At 38.7% G+C, this 19,743-nt stretch overlaps 1 long non-coding RNA gene across 3 annotated transcripts in view; it reads left to right on the top strand.

The window, feature by feature from the left end:
- LOC309852164 overlaps positions 1-19,486 on the top strand; it is a 66,563-nt gene extending 47,077 nt beyond the window's left edge. For 2 of the 3 annotated variants that reach the window (XR_014305112.1, XR_014305114.1), the window contains 4 exons: positions 16,394-16,519; positions 16,875-16,949; positions 18,159-18,395; positions 18,508-19,486. This is a non-coding gene — a long non-coding RNA (uncharacterized lncRNA). Of the gene's footprint in view, positions 1-16,393; positions 16,520-16,874; positions 17,029-18,158; positions 18,396-18,507 lie in introns of all 3 variants that reach the window. The other variant, XR_014305113.1, reaches the window with a different exon arrangement.
- Positions 19,487-19,743: the final 257 nt, after the last annotated feature.

Raw genomic sequence — 19,743 nt, 5'->3', positions numbered from 1 at the left:
CTGGTGGCATCTTATCAATGAGCTCTGAGCCCCATTTTCAGTACCAGTTAAGTAGATTTTAGGGAAGATAAAAATGTTTGAAGGTAATGCTTTGTTACTGTGATAAAGTATCAACTTTTAAAGACTACTTTGGTAAATTCAGATACTAGTTTTAGATAACCTCCTTTTCTTCTTGTCCTACAAAAGAAAAAAAATAAGCGGAAATTTTGAGATGTTAAGAAACCATGAGAAAGGAATACTATGTAAGGAGGCGGACAGGAAGGAAATAAAGAATGGTCTTGTTCTAACTTGCAAAATGGTGAAATGACGCTGGCCATCTGTCATGTCTGGGAAAATATGAACCTGTCTAAAGTGCAAGGCTTTGTGTGTACAATTTACATGGAAATGGGGAGGCACATTGTGTGAGACTTCCCTACTAAGTACTACTTCTGGAAATTTCTTTGACATCTTCGATCAAATGGAGGGTTTTTTTGTTGTCTTTTGTTTTGTTTTGTTTTCCTCCTTGCCAGGGGAAAAGCTGAGGCCTCTGATAACTATATTCCTTGCCAAGCAGAGATACTATGAGAAAAGTGAGAAAAGTGTAGGTTTTAATGTCAGAGAGAAATAAGTTGGATTCTAGATTTAATCATTTATCAGCTGTGTCCAGAGGGGCAAGGATGTCAACCTTATAAGGCCTCGGTTCCCTCATGGCTGTCTTATTCCTCTATGTTTGTATTGAGAATTAGTGGAAAAAATATATACTATAATCTATTAGTAAATATTACTTCTATATCAAAGCTCATGTTTCAGTATTTTAAAACGTGGCCATTTTTGTCTTAGGCACTTAAGTCCTCCTTATCCAGCCCTGGACACACTGAATTCTTTTTCTGCTGTGTAGTTTTGCTCATTTTTTTTTTTTTTTAAACAACCTAAGTTATTTAAATTGTGGGGAAAAAAAAAAAAAAAACAACCTCATGGAGTGCTTGCCTGGTCAAACATACCCTGAAATTGGAATAATATGGATGTGATTAGCTGGCTCCGAAAAGAATAGTCCATAAATTTATGAATCTTTGCAAAAACAAAAGTACACAAACCTTTATGAAGCCGCCATGGAATTTTCCATGAAGCAGCGGTTGTCAAAAGAGGGGAGAAAGAGGATTATTTGTTTTATTTTGTTTTGAATGAGGGAGAGAGTGAGGGGGGAAGAGAACAGTGGACTCAGGTAAGTAAGTTGAGGGCAGATAGAGAGGTTAAAGACAGAGGGCATCTGGCACCCTCCTCCTAAGGACCAAAGGTTACTCTCAAGCAGAGCTATATTTGAGACACTAGAAGGGGTTCCATTGGAAAATAGAGAATAGGAAGAAAGAGGGGTTTGCTGCACTTTTCCTGAAGATTAACAGTCTGACAGACAGACCAAAGGGAAACAATCCATTGGCTTAAGTCCATGCCCAGCTCCCTTTCCTCATGATGGCTCCTAACTCAACGGACTTTCCTACTTGGGTCTGTGTCTGCAATCCATACTCATTACTACATTTGCAGGTTCAACAATTAATCCTCCAAAAACTTTCCCTGACCCACTACATCCCATGACCCATCACTTACTCATCGTTCTATTCATACTTAAGTATGTAGTATGAACTATAGTATATGAACACTGTTGTCTTCTTTCCAGTTATAGTTATTTAACACATACCTTTTCTCTTTCTTTCTCAGCGATAATTCTGAAAGCAAGAGGTTATATTCTGACGTTTTATTAATCCAAAAGATAATAGGACCTAGAATCATACCAATCACGTAATAGGCAACTTTGTAATACCTGTTGGAGTGAATCTATTTGATTGTATTAAAAGAAATGACAGAATTACCTACTTGGTCTCATCCTATTGCTTAGTTCACAGCTAATTTTATTGCTCACTTTAGACTGTATTGGCTGGGATTGGAGGATTTGATTTAAAAATTCCATTATTAACCATGAAGGATAGCAAAGCGATTAGTCCTCACGTATCATGCTAAGTCTTGACTGGAAGTTTGTCTTCTTGAAGCTGAAAGAGAAAAAAGTAGAATCTGGTGGCCCTCCTAGAAGATTGTAGCAGTTCCTGGCCCACTGATTTGCCATGAAACAAGATGGCTTTAGGATTAAACCTTCGTGCCCCTTTTCTTGCTTCATGATCTGTAGGTTCTATTGCAGATGGGGGGCTGCTAGCTGGGCGCATTATCCCCAAATGAGCAAAACATTTTAGGGATGATGTCACACCAGAATTTCAGTTCTTAGAGTAATTTAAGTCCCTTTCCCCTCCACATACTCTTCTTCAGCGCCCCTCATCATCTTTGACCCTCTACCATCCTGAAAGGACGCTTGTTTTAGAAATGGACTGAAAGAGAATTGTATCAGAATCCCCTAGGGTTCAGGGAGAAGAACATCATGGTATGACTGTCTTCATAAGAAAGATTTATAAAGTCCTATGGGACAAATGTCCCATGATAGGGAAATGCAGTTTTGATTAAGTCTTTTGTTCAGAAGTGGTCTTCAAGGGCATGAGTCCCTTCGGGCTGCTCTGTCAATCTTAGCATATTATTTAATATTATCTTTGTTGTTACTCAGCTCTACTCGAATTTCAAAGATGGCTGCCACAGCTTTAAGGGATCACACAAGGACCTGTCACCTCCCCTCTCTGGCTCTTCTCAGTCACAAGGAAACTTTTCTTTGAAACCTCTCCCTTTTCAGACTTCTCTTACATGTCTTTGGTAAGAAGTGGGCCACTTTTTAAAACCAATCACTCAAGGAGAAAAGAATTACATAATTGAGTGGGGCAAATCAGTATTCATCCCCCTTCAGTCTCATGTTCAAGGAATGAACAGTTGAACAAAATCCAGGCAGGCTGGCACGGAAGGGTGAGTATTGCTTGGGTATGTGGGAATGCCGTTAATAAAGGGCAGTGTTTGCTATACTGAAAGTGTACCACAGAAAGAATGCTTTCATTAAAATGAGGTACAAACAGATCTGCTAAAAGGCAACAAAGACTGGGGCACCTGAATGGTTCCATCAGTTAAGCAGCCAACTCTTGGTTTTGACTTAGGTCATGAATCTCAGGGTCCTGGTATTAAGCCCCACATCAGGCTTTGCACCCAGCAAGGAGTCTGCTTGAGAAATCTCTCTCTGTAAGACTAGGATAGGACAATGGGTACTCTCACAGGAAGTGATGTTGACCTCTTGCAACATAGTCATTGCCAAAGACACAGTGTGATCAATCAATGTTCCTTCAAGCTTTTGCTGGATACCCTATCTCTAACATAAACAGCAGTAGCAATACTATATAAGAACTGCATTAAGTCTCAAGTTTGATTTAATGCCAAATCCTCCAAAAAAGAACTAGCATTGAGGGAAATGGAGATAATCAGAAGTTTAGACCTCAATTTGAGTTGTTTTTATTGGCTGGCATAATGCATGGATTCTTTCCCTCTTCATGGAATAAAATATGATACCACATTTCTTTACAATTAAATTAAAGCTAAGTATCAACAAAGACATTATCATTCATATAATGCACTTGAAAGATATTGCTGGTACTCTATTGGAGTAAAGGATGGAATGCTTTTATTTTGTTGCTTTATGAAATGCCAGGTTTTCAGGGCAAATCCTATTAAGGGGTTTGGTTCCTGCCTGATATTATACTTTGTTCTCTGTTAGCTGCCACTGCATGGAGATGTCTGAAGATTACTCAGGCTGTGGTTGAGCCTAATCTAGAAACTGGAATTTCTAAATTGGGGAAATTTGTCCATTCATTTATTCTCTCATCTATTTATCAACTATCTATCATATTTATGATAATTTTATTATAATTGGCTGATTACTTATCAATTCCCTCCACTAGTCTGAAAGGTTATGGTGAAACTGGTTCCCAGTTGTATCTTCAGGACCTGATGTAATAAGTACTCAGTCAATATCTAGTTAGTGTTGGAACTCTCAGTGAATTCTAATCTGGGAAGGAAGATATGACATTTAGTAAACAACAACAGAAATGAGATTTTAGTCTGAGGGGCTGCCACAAGAGATTTACTAGAATTTTGAAGATGGATAAAGATCCCAAATAATGTCCTCATTCATGTTTTAGGGGAAAAATTATCTATCTCTCTATCTCTCTTATCTACCTATCATCTATCATCTCTATCATCTACCTACCTACATAGCACACTTCAGTTCTATATTTAGAAGCTATAAACAAGCCAAGACAATCTATTGTTAAAAAAAGTTTTGCAGAGTATAAATATATTTATGGCAGTGTTAACTCAGCCTGTTTTTTTTTTTAATTTAAAATACATGCAATCTACATCAGTTTCTTAAAGTTGCTTTTCTTTATAATTTCTTTAAAGATTTTATTTACTTAAGAGAGAGAGAGACAACACATGAACAAGGGGAAGGAGCAGAGGGAGAAGGAGAAGCAGACTCCCCGCAGAGCAGGGAGCCCGGCCTGGGTCTCAATCCTAAGACCTCAGGACTGTGACCTGAGCCAAAGGCAGCCGCTTAACCAACTGAGCAACTCAGGCACCCCAAGTGTTACTTTTCTATCCAATTTAGCACATCCTCCACTCGAGCCCTTAAGCCATTCACATTTATTCTCCTTATTGATTTGATCCTATAGAAGCCCACCAGCTTGCTTTTTGTTTCTATTTGTCCTGTACATTTTTTCTTTTGGTGTTCTTTTCCTTCTTTTTTGGGGGGAATGGTTATTAACTGAGTACATTTACTTATCCATTTTATTTCATTTATCTATCTGTTTATTTATACTGTATGATTCCATTTATATAAAATTCTAGAAAAGGTATACAAGTTATAAGTGACTGAAAACCAATCAGTAGTTGCCTGGGGATTCACGGAGAAAAGAGAGAGGCAGGAAAGAGAAACTATAAAAGTACAAAAGAGAAATCTGGGGGGTGACTGACATGTACATAATTATGATCGTGGTGATGGTTTTATAAATACATACATATGCCATAACCTAACAAATTATGTATCATTAATATGTGCAGTTGAATTCATATCAATTATATCTCTTTTAAATGTTAAAATTTTTTGAGGGGAGAAAATAATATTAAGAAAATTGTACATATTCAGGCAAAATCAGATGAGTGCTTCAATAAGGGACTCTAACTGCAAATATATAAATAATGATATCCAACATTTGGGTCAATGAGATAAAGAGTATCATTTTTTTTTATTATTTTTTTAAGATTTTATTTATTTATTTGACAGAGATCACAAGTAGGCAGAGAGGCAGGCAGAGAGAGAGGGGGAAGCAGGCTCCCTGCTGAGCAGAGAGCCCAATGCGGGGCTCGATCTCAGGACCCTGAGATAACGACCTGAGCTGAAGGCAGAGGCTTTAACCCACTAAACCACCCAGGTGTCCTGGGATATAATTTATAATATTGATGAAGGAAGACAAGAAAAAAAATGGGAAAAAGATAAGAAATTTTAACAAATCTTTCCTCTGTAAGGACAGGAAAATGGAAGTGGGGGCTCATGGATGGGTTATAAAATGAGTTTAGTGGGTTGGGAGCCAACATTTATTAATGTATAATGTGTTATTTGCCCCAGGTCTACAGGTTTGTGAATCATCAGGCTTACACACTTCACAGCACTCACCATAGCACATACCCTTCCTAATGTCCATAACCCAACCGCCCTATCCCTACCCCCCACCCCACAGCAACCCTGTTTATTTCCCGAGATTAAGAGTCTCTTATGGTTTATCTCCCTTCTGACCAAATCTCATTTCACTTTTTCCTTTCCCTACACTCCCTCCTTTATTTTTATACTCTAGTTAGAATTAGTGTTGTGCCATTTCATTTACCATGCATCATAAATGTGAGAACTGTATTAGGATTCTCTAGAGAAACCAAACTAATATATACATATGGAGATTTATTATAATGAAGAATTGGTTCTTGCAACTGTGGTGCCTGCAAAGTTGCACTGTCTTCTGTCTGCAAACTGGACCAGGTAGCATAATTTCCAGTTTGAGTCCAAAGACCAGACAACCAGAAGAGTAGATGGTATCAATCCCAGTACAAGGGCAGGAGAAGACTGTTGGACTGATGAACGCGGTTCAAACAGGTGGACCACAAAAACTAAGGGGACAAATTTCTCCTTCCTCTGCCTTTTTGTTCTACTCAGGCCCTCAGTGGATTGGATGATGCCTACTTGGACTGCAGGGGTTGATTGACTTTAGTGAGTCCACAGACTTGATTGCTAACCTCATCCAGAGAACACCCTCGCAGACACACCCAGGAATAATGTTTCACCGGGGCACCCCATGGTACAGTCACCTTGACACATAAAATTAACCATCACAAGAACCTGAGAGCAGAATGATATCTTTCTCACATGTTTTACTTGTGCAAATGTTATCAGCCCTAGATTGGATATTATTTTTGTTTTAAATAGTCTTTTGTCTTCTAATGAAAGCAAAGAAAAAAAAAACTAATATTTTAGTATATATCCATATATGTACATTTTCAGTGCATTTCTTTCTTTTCTATAGATTCAAGTTTCCATCTTGTATTATTTCATCTGTAGGCTCAAGAAATTCCTTAGTATTTCTTGTCATTTATTCTCTTGACATTCTGATCTCATCCTCATTTTTGAAGAATATTTTCACTGATTAAAAAAAATTATGCAATGGCCCTTTTTATTTCTTTCACTTTATTTTTTTAATTAAAAAAAAAAGACTTTATTTGACACAGAGAGAGAGAGCACAAGCAGGCAGAGCAGCAAGCAGACAGAGGGAGAGAGAGAAGCAGTCTCCCTGCTAAGCAGGAAGCCTGACTCAGTGCTCTATCCTAGGATCCCAGGATCATAACCTGAGCTGAAGGCAGACACTTCACTGATCAGACCATCCAGGCACCCCTGTTTCTTTCACTTTAAAAGATATCATTCCATTGTCTTCTAGCCTCCATAGTTCTGATGAGAAGTAAGCAAAATTTGTACTGTTGGTCATCACTATGTAATGTGTTACTTTTGCTTAATTGCTTTCAGAATTTTCTCTTTATTTTGGTTTTTAACTGCTTGACTATGATGTGCCTATGGTATGATATTCTTTGTATTTATCCTGCTTGGAGTTTGCTCAGCATCTTGCATGTATAGATTGATGTTTTCCATCAAACTTGGAAAGTATTTGACCCTTTTTTCTTCAAGTTTGTTTGTTATTGGAGTTTGTGTGTGCTTTTGTGTTTGTTTTTGTTTTGTTTTCCCCCATAGGCTATGTTTTCCTACTCGGATGACAATTATATATATGTTAGATTGCTAGGCATTTCCCCACAAGCTACTGGGGCTCCATCTGTCTCAATCTTTTTGTTTTTCCTTCTGTATTCTTCAGTTTAGATTGTTATTTATCTGTATCCAAAGTTACTCACTCTTTCTTTCTCTAATTCCAATCTGCTGTGATGCCTCTCCATGCTTTTTGTTTTTGCTTTTTAAAATTGTAGTTTGAGGGGCACCTGGGTGGCTCAGTTTGTTAAATGTCTACTTTGGGCTCAGGTCATGACCTGAGGGTCCTGGGATGGAGCCCCATGTTGGGCTCTTTGCTCAATGGGGAACCTGCTTTTTCCTCTACCCCTGTCTGCCACTCTGCCTGTTTGTGTTCTCTCTGTGTGTGTGTCAAATAAATAAATAAAATCTTAAAAAAAAATAAATTGCAGTTCTAGAATCCCCAACAGATTCCTTTTCTTATGATTGACAGTCTATTTTTTCTCATTAAAACTATAGTTTTCTCTAGGTTTAAAGATATTGAAATGTTCAATATCTATTTTAAATCCTTGTCTGCTATTTACAACATCTGGGTCACCTTGAGATCAATTTCCATTGTCTGTTTTTTGTTTTTGTCTTATCCTAATTATGGATCACATTTTCTTGCTATTTGCAACATCTGGGTTACCTTGAGATCAATTTCCATTGTCTGTATTTTTGTTTTTGTCTTATCCTAATTATGGATCACATTTTCTTGTCCTTTGCATGGTTAGCATTTCCCTTAGTCCCCAGATAAATATCATAGATAATAGATTATAAGGCATCTGTATTATATTGTCTGTCTAAAGAGTGTTAAGTTTCACCCTGGCAAGTGAATAATATACTAGAGGTTCTCCTTGATCCTGTTGGAGCTTGGTTTTAGGCTTTGTTAGGGCAACCTAAAGTAGTCTTTACTGGAGCACATAGATCGACAAGGTTTACTTAAAAGGCTTGATATTAGGGGTGCCAGGATGGCTCAATTGGCTATTTCTGACTCTTGTTCTCAGCTAAGGTCTTGATCTTAGGTTGTTGAGTTCAAGCTCCATGTTGGGCTCCATGCTGGGTGTAGAACCTACTTAAAAGAAAAAAAAAAAGCAGGTTTGAGGACAAATACTTCAGGTTTGTAAGCTCCATTGTCTCTTACAATTACTTAGTGCTTCCACTGTAGCATGAAAGCAGCCATAAAAATATATGTTGTTAGGCCTGACTGTGTTCCAATACAAATTTATTTACAAAAGCTTAACAATCCATTGGCCATGATTTGCTGATTCACTCTCTATCTAGATCATGGGCTTTGTTCCTAGCATCCACTGGTATCCACCTGCATGCCTGGGATGTTAATATCATCTCTCCTCAGGATGCAAGAGTAATTCAGTGCCTCCCAGTACCATGTAACCCCTAGAGACTAAGTTCCATTCTCAATCCTGAAGCAGGCTTCTCTCTGTGAGGGCTCTCCAAGTCTTGCCATGGGCATTTTCAGCCCAGTCCTTGAATAAGGTCTTGCAGAGAACCCTACGCAGACCTCTTGCCCCATTCCTCACTCCCCACTGACCCATGTACTCTAAATCTTTCCTGTACCATGCCCTGCAATCTCTGCTTGCATTAGTAATTCCTAATCTCTGGTCTCTGATCCTGCTGCTTAGCAGGGCTGCCATACTCTTTGCATTCTACCATCTGGGGCCTTGCCTGTAAGTGTTGCCTGGCAGAGAGCCCAGGTGAACATGGGGGCTTAGCTCATAAATTTTCCTTATCTCAAGGTTCTCAATGGAGGGGCATCCATTTTCCAATGGTTGCAAATAGTTGCCTTATATATTTTGACCCATTTAATTTTTGTTTACAGGGAAGAGCAACTCCAATACCAGCTCTGTCATCAGAGATTGAAGAAGAAGTCACCGCTCATTTAAAAGTTAAAAGTCAATGACTACATTATATAAGGAACTAGAAAAACTAATCCCATTCAAATGGTTTCCAACAGGGCTGAAGTGAGGAGGGCTCCACACGCACAGAGCGTGGGTGTGGCCCCCTTTATCACATTCTGCAATGATTACTGGAGCCCTCTACATATGCTCAGCCTGAAACAGATGCTCTTATGGGAGTTGTAATCTTTTCAACATTTGAATAATGGCTTCTAATCAGAAGTCAATATGTCAACGAGAAATTCCAGAGGCTTGTAACTGATTAGAACTCACCACAAAATTTATCTCCTATAGATTTATTGACATCCCTTTACCTATCAATTCAATAAGAACAAAATTTGCTCCTTCTGAGTGTTAGGCCATGTGCTAGGTACTGAGACCATGAAGGTTAAGAAGACAGGCCCTCAAAGACCTCATAGCCTAGGAGAAGACAATAAACATGCAAAAAGAGAGTTGTAAGAGTATGAAAAATCCCATAAGGGAGGTGAAATTTGGAGTGGTACATCTAATGTATCCAGACAAGCTGGAAAATGTCGAGCTAAGCATTTGCTAGTTTGTAACAATTGATCATGCAGCAGACCCATGTATGTGTGATGAATATTTCAGGCACAGTAGAGCATCTGAGCACAGCCATCAAGTAGCAAAGGGACAGGGTGTGCTCTGTGATTAATGTTTATAAACAAGAGATGGTAGAAGAGGCTGGAACAGCAAATAAGACCCAGCTTATGGAGAACCTAACAGGATGTAATAGGGAATTCACATTTTATCCTCAGACAATGAGAACTGGTTGCAGGATTGTTGAGAAGAGCAGTGATATGACCTAAATTAGCTTTTAGAAAGATCTAGGTGGTATGCTGGAAAGGTTCAGTTGGGTGGGAGATTGAAATCAGAGGGACTAATCTTTCTGGTGAGCAGACAGAAATCCTTCAGCTAGGGTGGTGACCCAGAGGCAGCGAGCAGGAGTTACATTTGAGAGATATGTCAGAAGGCAAATTGAGAGGCAGGGTCATTTTATGATGGGATTAAGGAGGGAAGTATTTAGGAAGAACCCTTCTTTGGGGTTTGAATAAATGGATAACGACAGTACTATTAGATGAGAAAGAGAGACAACGGGAAGAACAGATCTGTAGGGTATGATGCTTCGTTGAGACTTTCCATCATTCAATCACTTATTGAACAAATATTTAGTGAATGGCTATGTATCAAATGCTGTTCCAGGGAAGCAGTGACTAAGACAGGCAAAGTTCCTGTTTGTATGTGTGGGGGGTGGAGGGGGTAAAACATCTAAAAAACGAATAACAATTTTAGATATTGAAGACCACAGAGCAGGGTCTAGTGAATGATAGAAAATAAAAGTAAGGGAAAGAATAATGCTTTAGGTCAGAATAATCCTCTTGGGGGAATCTGACATTTGACCTGAGATACACGTCAGAATTTAGATATGCAAAGACCAGAAAAGTATCTAGAAAGAGTGAACTGCAAGTGATAGCCCTGTGGTTGGAAGGGGCTGGACTTACCGCTGAACAGAAAGGCTCATGTGCTTGGAGAAGAACAAGTTGGTGGAGATGATGGACCTTTAGGGCATGATAGGAGAGAGTAAGGATGTGGATATTATTCAAACTGAAAGTTCTTCTTGAAGATGTATGTCTCAGGGCACTCTGCCCTTGTGAAAGAGATTTGAATTTGAGAGAGGCTGATGCTTGTCGGACACCTAAATGGAGATGTTCTTCAGATGGTCATATGGAGCCCTGGAACTCCACAGAGATACAATGACTGGAGAAGTAGATTTGAGAGGGATGGACCAAAAGCATACAGGTGACAGTTGCAACAGAGGGTGTGCCTACATGCTCCTAGCAAGAGGCTGCAGAAGCAGAGCCTCAAACTAGCTGTCCATATGTATGGGGTGAAGACAGGCATTTCTAAGCATTAAAAGGCCATAAGAGATGGCGGTATCGTTTTTAGTTACAACATGAGCATCCAGCCAGGTACCTCTCTTTTACATCTGGTATGTTCCATTTATTTATTTAAAATTTGGGTCTAGTTGATACACAATGTCCCCTTAGTTTCAGGTGTACAACATAGTGATTCAATTTCTCTATACATTATGCTCTGCTCACTACAAGAGTAGCTGTCATCTGTCACCATACAATGCTATTACGGTACCATTGGCAGTATTCCCTACACTGTGCCTTTTATTCTTGTGACTTATTCATTCCATAAGTGGAAGCCACTTCCCTTTGCCCATTTTGCTTATCCCCCCAGTCCCCTTTCCTCTGGCAACCACCTGTTTGTTCTCGGTATTTATAGGTCTCGTTCTGCTTTTTTGTTTGTTTATTCATTTGGTTTGTTTTTTAGATTCTGTGTATGAGTGGAATCATATGGTATTTGTCTTTCTTGGTCTGACTTATTTCACTTAGCATAATATCCTCTAAGCCCATCCATGTTGTCACAAATAACAAGAGCTCATCCATTTTTAGGGCTGTGTAATAGTCCATTGTGTGTGTCAGTGTGTGTATATGTGTGTGTGAATGTCCATATATATGTGTGTGTGTGTGTGTGTATGCTACATCTTCCTTGTCCAGCTACATACAAAAGGATGAAACAGACCACTTTCTAATGCCACATACAAAAATAAACTCTAAATGGATTAAAGACCTAACTAACTATGAGACCTGAAACCATAAAAATCCTAGAAAAGAGCATAGGCAACAATTACTCTGACATAGGCTGTAGCAATACTTTTTCTAGATATGTCTCCTAAGGCAAGGGACACAAAAACAAAAATCAAAAATTGGGACTGCATCAAAATAAAAAGGGTTTGCACAGTGAAGGAAACCATCAACAAAACAAAAAGGCAACCTATTGAATAGGAGAAGATATTTGCAAATGGCATATCTGATAAGGGGTGAATGTCCAAAATATATGAAGAACTTCTACAACTTAACACCAACCACCACCACCACCACCACCAAGAACCAATCTGATCAAGAAATGGGCTCCATGCATTTCAAAGAAGTATATATCCTCAGCAGGCACCCTAGTTTAATGAAAACTAAGAACAAGCAGCCCATTGAAAATGAAATCTTGGAGAACACATTTTCAGACAGACCAAGCTATGGATGAACATCAGGTGTAAAACGTAGGCAATTCATATTTCTTTATTCTATTCTACTCCTTTATTTTATTCTGCTCTTACTCTGTCAACGCTAGCATCACTTGGGTAAGTAACGAAGCTATGTTGTGTGTGTTAGTAGCTGCGGGCTGTGGTCCTACACTGTTCTATACCTCAGCGGATTATTGGTTCTTAACTCTTGTGGGTTGAGAGTTTGGGATGGAGTCCAAGTATCTCTCTTGTCTTAAAACTTGAGCCAAGGTGCTCTACTTCTATGAAGCCTCCCTTTATCTACCCTCAGTGTTTCATGTCTCTGGAATACTGATCTAGTTTGCATCACCATGTGGCTCTCCTTCCTTGTATGTTTGTGTACCAATTATCAAAATCCTCCCCACTTAGATAATTTGGATTTTGAGGTTATAAAAAATGTTTGCAAATTATTAAAGAAGAAAGTCTTGTTTAGCATTATCATCTTCTTTGCATCTTCCTGCTGATATAGTGGGAACTTCCTCTACACGAAATGATAAAGCCACTCGGTGACTCCACGAACTTGGACGGACCTGGAAGGCAATCTGGTGTCTCCATCAATCCTCTGACTGATTTCTTTCTGCCACTCATTCCATTTAAGAAACATGTTTGTCATTCATTAAATTGATGTAACACAGCATATTAAGTCAAGCTTTTCTGCTTAAAATTTGCCTAGAATCTTGCAATGGTGATAGTTTTGGCTGTCATGTACTTTCTTATAGACTGAATGTCAAGTAAATATATAGAGAGAAATAAGCATACTTTAATAAAGGATATAATATTAAGAGCAACTACTTCCAACAGAGTTTTGAATTAGAATGATGGATTTGTCAATCTTAAAATAAAAAGTGAACGAAGTAACACAAGCATATTACCATTGGGCGTGCAGACTCTGGTTGATAGTTGGTGGAACAGTTCTAGGGTCCTTTTACTGACATCCATAATCTTCCTGCAAGAAGCACTTTTTAGAGCAAGCAGAGGGAACAGTCTCGAGGTAGCTTTCCGCTGGGAACTCTGTTGTTATTGATTCTGGCCTGTAGGCAAATTCCAGTGGTATCTCAGGGTCCCCCAGTCTGAGAACTGGATTCCTATAGGGACTGTAGCTGCCTCTGGCTATGACACACCCTTTGGCAGAAACTCTCAGCAGTTGTCAGTTGCAGTTTCAGTATAGAAATAAATGATTTATCATCCCCTGAAAATTGGTGATGGTGAGCAAGACAGATGGGACAACTAACTCCCTGAAACTTTATGGATCTAGAGGGGGCTTGGAGGGAGAAAGTTCGCTTTTACCTTGCTTTAAATTTCTTAAAAATTATTATTTTTTGACATTTCCTTTCAAATCATGGCTTTTTGGGGGATAGAAAACAGACAGAAATAGATGAAATATGAAAGTATCGTAGGAAAGTGTACAAAGCAAAAATTTTTTTGCACATAATAAGTGATCAGTGTTCATTTTATGTATTGTGGGGATTTGAATATGGTAAATAATAACCTGTATAAGTCAAAGAATACTCTTCCCTTTGAAAATGTATGCCTTATCTAAAATGGCTCCATGCAGTTAAAGGCTTATCTACATAGAAATGTTTTCTCTCCGCTGTGTGGCATAGGGGCTCCATCTGTAAAGTCAACGGACAAAAAGTTAGGAAAGAGGTACTATCAAACTCTTCACTGGTCACTACCCAACAAAAGCAGCCAGTAGAAAAGCCATATTAGATCAAAAGAGGCTGGTTTCGTGAGATTTTTTTAATTACTTCTGTGAATTATAGAAATCAATTTCAGGAATTTAAACATTAAACAGTATTAAAAGGAAGGATCACATTCTATTTATCTTTGAGATCTGCTATTGAGAGGTCTCAATGAGAAATGTTAAAGGACTAATCCCTAGTTTGCCAACTATAGAGTCAAAGAGTCTCAATATCCTTGAAATCAGAGTTCTAGAATCTTAGAACCAGTAGAGAAATTAGAGTCCATAGTTACTGCTTTAGATGTTACAGCTTCTTGGAGGAATTTTGGATGAGGTAAGAAAATGAGGATTTTACCCATAAGCTAAAGTAGATCTCTTTCCACTTTCTGAGATGCTGCTTCCAGACTTCCTAATGAGGCTCAAAGAGCATTAAATCTATAATATAGAAAATAAATTTAGATAAGTTCTTTTAAATGGCCCCAAACTAATGTAGTGTGAATCTATCTTCTTCCAAGGAAGAAAGAAAACAACTAACAGACTGAGGGGCATTCTGAAATACTTAAGTGTCCCGTGAGTCTTCCTGTTTTCCTTCTCAGGCCCCTCAACCTATTGTCCCATTGGAATGAGGCTTGCAAGATGCAGGGTAAGATGCATCTGGTCTTAACTGATGAGGTTTTCCAACGTGTCCAGGTTGCTGGCAAAAGTCACTATTTTCTCTCTACCCTTAATGAAGGAGGAAGGAGTGGAGGGACACATACCTATAGAAATCAGAGTGCAGATGGATGATAATAGAGTGTCTTCATGTTATCCCCCAATGCCAGTATTTATAGAATTAGGACAACAGTACCATTGATCCTGTTTTTTTGTTTTGTTTTTTTTTTTTTTTTTTGGTGAGATATAGTATATTTTATGCACACACATAGACACACAGTGTTACACACATACACCCTCACAAAAACTTTCTATTGTTTGCTTTACTCTTTCTGGCCAGAATTTTTCAGAACAATGTAATTGTCTATTCCTAGAAGAAGCCCTCTTTGACCATGAGATATAATCTTTTCAACACATAGATTTATTTGAGTTCCTCAAATTATATTTAGAATGCCTCCCCCATATTCAGAAATGAAATTAGTGTGTAGAATGTGGATATTTGTACACTTTTGGTACCATTCTTCTCATACAGTTCTAGCAATGATATTTATAATACAGTGAGGAAAGAACGAGTTAGTAAGTCACCTATTTGTATCTATGTTATGATAGAGCTTATAAAGTATGGAATTTATTTGTTCCTTAAATTTGAAGGGGAACTGGCCAATAAAACACTGGATCCAACCACAATTTGAAGATCATTATTTAGAAACTGTTTCCCATATTTCCTATGGCAATTGAGCTAATTCGCTACGCTGCCAATAGCATAAATCAATCTCAGCAATTTATATTTTCTTGGAAATTATCTTTTTAAATTTAATGAAATGTTCAAGTATATTATTAGTAAAGGATTGTGGATCTCTTGCATTTGTGATTATGCCTCCTTTCTCATTCTACATCCTTTTTTTTTGTAAAGAATCCAAAAATATGTTGCTCCTTTTAAGGAAGGTTGGAAAAGACTGCCTGAGGTCTACCCATTCCATTTTGACTCTGTTATTTTGAAAGATCTGTTGGTACAGATCTTTGTGCATACACACACATACACACACACACACATACTGTCACCAATGTCCAACGTGTCCATTAATGTCATATATGTGCATGGTATATACATATGGCTTCACTCCCAGTTTTGCCGGTAGGCTTCGTCTTCTTTAATCCTTAATTCTTTAAATTTTCCTTGGATGTTCACTTTTCAGAAAAAGTTTCAGAATTATCTTCAATGAGAAAAAACTGGTAACATGGGAGGGTGTTGACAGCATGACCTGATGAAGACACGAGGTTCATGTATTTTTCTGGAGGCTGGATATGAGCCTGGAAAAAACTTGTCTTTGCACTATTATCCCTACCAGAGAAGGGACTTGGATTTTGAGCTTGACTATAATCACTAGCTTCAAAGGACTGCATAATTGTCCTGGGACACTGGTGACTCCACTATGTGATTATATTTGGAAGAAGCCTAAATAGCACCTGGTCAGAAGCTGGCTCTCCTGGGGGTGATGTTTGGGAAGCACCTTGCAGCCTCAGTGTGAGGCCTTCCCTAACTTCTCTATCTGGAATGTGATAGTGTTAGTCCTCATCCAAAAACCCTGCTTGGGTCAGGGGGATAGCTGAGTAGGAGATCTTCAATGAATTGCTTAGAAGGTGGTTTTATAGAAGGCAGATTTTCCTGGACAGATATAGCCAATAGTCGATTGGGGGAGACAATGGAGGACACTAAATATATCCTATTTTTCCTGCCACAGCACAGTCCTATTTATGAGAGTTTGGGTCAGAAGAGGCTTGGCCAAGAAGACACCTCATGGGTGGAGTGATACTCACCTAACCACACCTCTGGTATGCTGTGACACCCCAAGGAGCATGTGTGGCAGGTAGGGACACCACACCCTGAGTCAGCTTCCCTCCCTGCTGTGAGAAAATAAAAAAGAGCCTCTAGAAATCATTCCTGCTTTCCCAGAGGTCTACCACTACCATCTTGGAACATAATGACGAGAGAGAGGACTGGCATGTGGGAATGTTTTCCTGGGGAGTTAGAAACCTATCCTCCTCAGATACTTATCTGAAAATAATTCAAGTAGTTCATATCTCATAGAACCTTATACACTTTGGCATGTATGACTTGGCAATAAAGTGGTAGTTGGTTTGTTGAGGATCCCATTAATTGTCTATAAATGAGATATGTTTCCAAAAAATTCATTTCCATTCTCTTTCTGATTTTCTTTTCAGGTGTGAGTTGAGATAATTTGACAGAGGGACACTCCTTTTACTTCTATCTTCTGGAGAATCAAATACAGCTAAGAGGTGACATTTGCAAGGCACTTAATACATACTAGACATGTTGGTTATCACTTCAGAAGCAGTAGTTTATTCCTTTTATAAGGTGAGTGCTGCAATTTCTCCATTTGACAGATGAGGAAGGAATCAATACTCAGAGATTCAGAGAGTTGTTTATGATCCCTCGGCTGATAAGACGATGTTCTTGTCAAAATGATCTAGATTATGCCATAGTCGTCAAAAATCCTCAAAGTCCACCAAATCGTCCTCAAATTTCATGGATTAAACCAACAAAAGTTTATTTCTCATGTACACTACAGGCCCACGTAATTAAAGACCTAGACTGAGGGAGGCTTCACCATCTTGAAACTTTACTATCTGGAAACATAGTCCCCTGGTTGCCATGGCAGCGAAGAGACGCTTGAGAGCCTCAATAACGGTTATGTTCTAGAAATAACATGCATCACTTCTACTCACAACCCATTGGCCAACACTAGTCACATGACCCCTGCCTAAGGGCAAGCTAGTGAGCTGGTACTCCTCCCCATGCTTTGAGGAAAAGATGAACCAACATGGCTGACTAATAGAAGAAACTATGTCAGAGGCAGATTTTGAGCTTTTAACCACAAGGTGATACTTCCCTTCAGGAGAGTGACTTAATGCAGGATAAACGGATCAAAGTGGCTATGCAGTGCTTCCTTATTCATTCTCCCTCATCTGACTTTACCGTACCATGTCCGTTATTGGATCCCAAGAGGTACCTCCGCTCCGTGGTCCTGCTGGCCTCTGCGGAGCTCCTGGGCTGCCCCAGACCAATACTTAATGCTCTGTGGCCCCTGGTTCACCTTTGGGATTCATGTGATCCTCACCCACACAGCTGGGAATCACTGAGTCACAGGTTGAGTCGCTGCTTGTATCTTTTGTGCCTGGAAACAGAGATTTGTGGGGCAGAGTGTATCTGCCTCCTACACTTCTGGCAGGCTTCTGTGGTTCTGCATTCCTGCTGCAAAGCTCTATGGAGTGTATTTTTGACATCTCAGGGAAGCATTTGACAAATGCCACCATCCATAACTGACAGGGCAGAGTAATCTTAGATGTGGAAGTCTCAGATGGGAACATCTTGGCAGGAATCTCCACTGTGTTTCTGGGTATGGGGTTCAGGGAATAAGTTCATCAGCCTCTCTCTTTGCAATTCACTGACTTACGGATTCATTCACTTTTGAACTTATCCTCCAGGTAAGATACAGTTTCATTTGGCCCAGAAGTGAACAGTGAGAGAGCCAAGAAGAATCCAACATCGAAACTGTTTGAAAACACTGCTTTTGGATAGAACGCTCTTCCTTCTATGACAAGTAGAGAGTAAGGAGGAAAAATTAATATCACAATGTGGGAGGCAAATAGTCAGTGTAAAGAAAACAACTGTATCCTGAGAACTGAAAGAAAAGCATACCTCTGGAAATTACTCTATAGGAGGTAATAAAATTAAAAACAAACAAACAAATAAAACAAGCTCTTTGTTTCTCAATCTTTCTATTTTGACCTGTTCTCTCCTACTGGTTTTCTCTTTTGTTTCACAGACTCCAAGACATTTTTGCATCCTTGGAGTAGAACCAAGTCGTTGGGCAGAGAATATAGAGGATATTGAAGAGAAACAACTGCAAAGAAACAGAACTTGTAATGTCAGAAATGTCTGTCTGAGAGATAGTAAATCATGGATTTGACAAGTGAAATCAACAAACTTAAGACCAAACTTCAGAAACTGCAAGAATGCAGTAAGAAAGGATAAAGAGAGTGAGAAAACTGTAAAAGGAAAATGACCAATATGGAAAAGTGAGAATAAAGACTCAGTAAAAAAATTCTGGATACTTTTTATAGAAGGAAATAAGAGATCCATTTCATTAATGATTATTGGTAGAAAAATCACACATGAAAACCTTAATAAATTGTGCTCCCAGAGCATCAATTCCTTAGTTAGTAAACTTCCAAATTCTCAATCCAAATCTAAATTAAGAGTTTTTTGGAGGCCAATTATGATAAAATACTAAGAAAAAATTTATTAAAAAATTCAAAATAAGATTTGGATAGATATTTCTGGTCAGAAGATTGGATGCTCCAAGATATACATTCTTCCTATATTATGCTATAATTTAAATAATTTTAATAAAAATCCTAATGGTATGGGCTAAAAGGAAGCCTGAAAAAGCGAATCTAACATTTATCTGGAAGCAGAAATGGTGCAAGTATCCAGGATATTTTTTAGAGTTATTATAATAGACTGTAATCAAAACAGCATGATGATAGTAAAACTGATAGGCAAAGAATGAAGGGAAGATGTCCCGGCACAATTTAATGATTCTTTCTCCGCTAATTTTGAACGCCAAATTTAATCATAAACTCACCCCTCTACATACACCAAAGTCTATTTTTGGAAGAAGTGGTTAACCATTTCAAATAAAGTTGGCATCATTTCTCAAAGCATATGCCACAATACAGAGACCAAAAGGACTAAATAGTTAAACACACAAAAAGAAGCCAAAATAAAATGTCTATGGATATATCTCCGATCTTGAGCTTGGTTTAGTGTGTCTACGTATAATGAGATGGGGAAAATTTTATTCACCACAATTCCATTGATGAATGGAACTCATTTGTTGGAGAAAGTTCACGAAGTAGAGAGGGAGGCAGGAGAGGGGGCTGAGTAATAACCATTGCTCTGTGGAAGACAAAGAGAATTTCCTTGATATTCCGGGAAGGAGGAGAGGAGGAAGACAAAGAAAGGCAAAAAAGGCAAAAAGAAAAAAGAAGAGACAAAAGAAACAGG

This window comes from Mustela nivalis (assembly GCF_964662115.1).
Source record: "Mustela nivalis genome assembly, chromosome: 17".
NCBI classification, from domain to species: domain Eukaryota; kingdom Metazoa; phylum Chordata; class Mammalia; order Carnivora; family Mustelidae; genus Mustela; species Mustela nivalis.
Note: the sequence above shows the minus strand (reverse complement) of the source record. Positions and strands in the feature narration are given on the sequence as shown.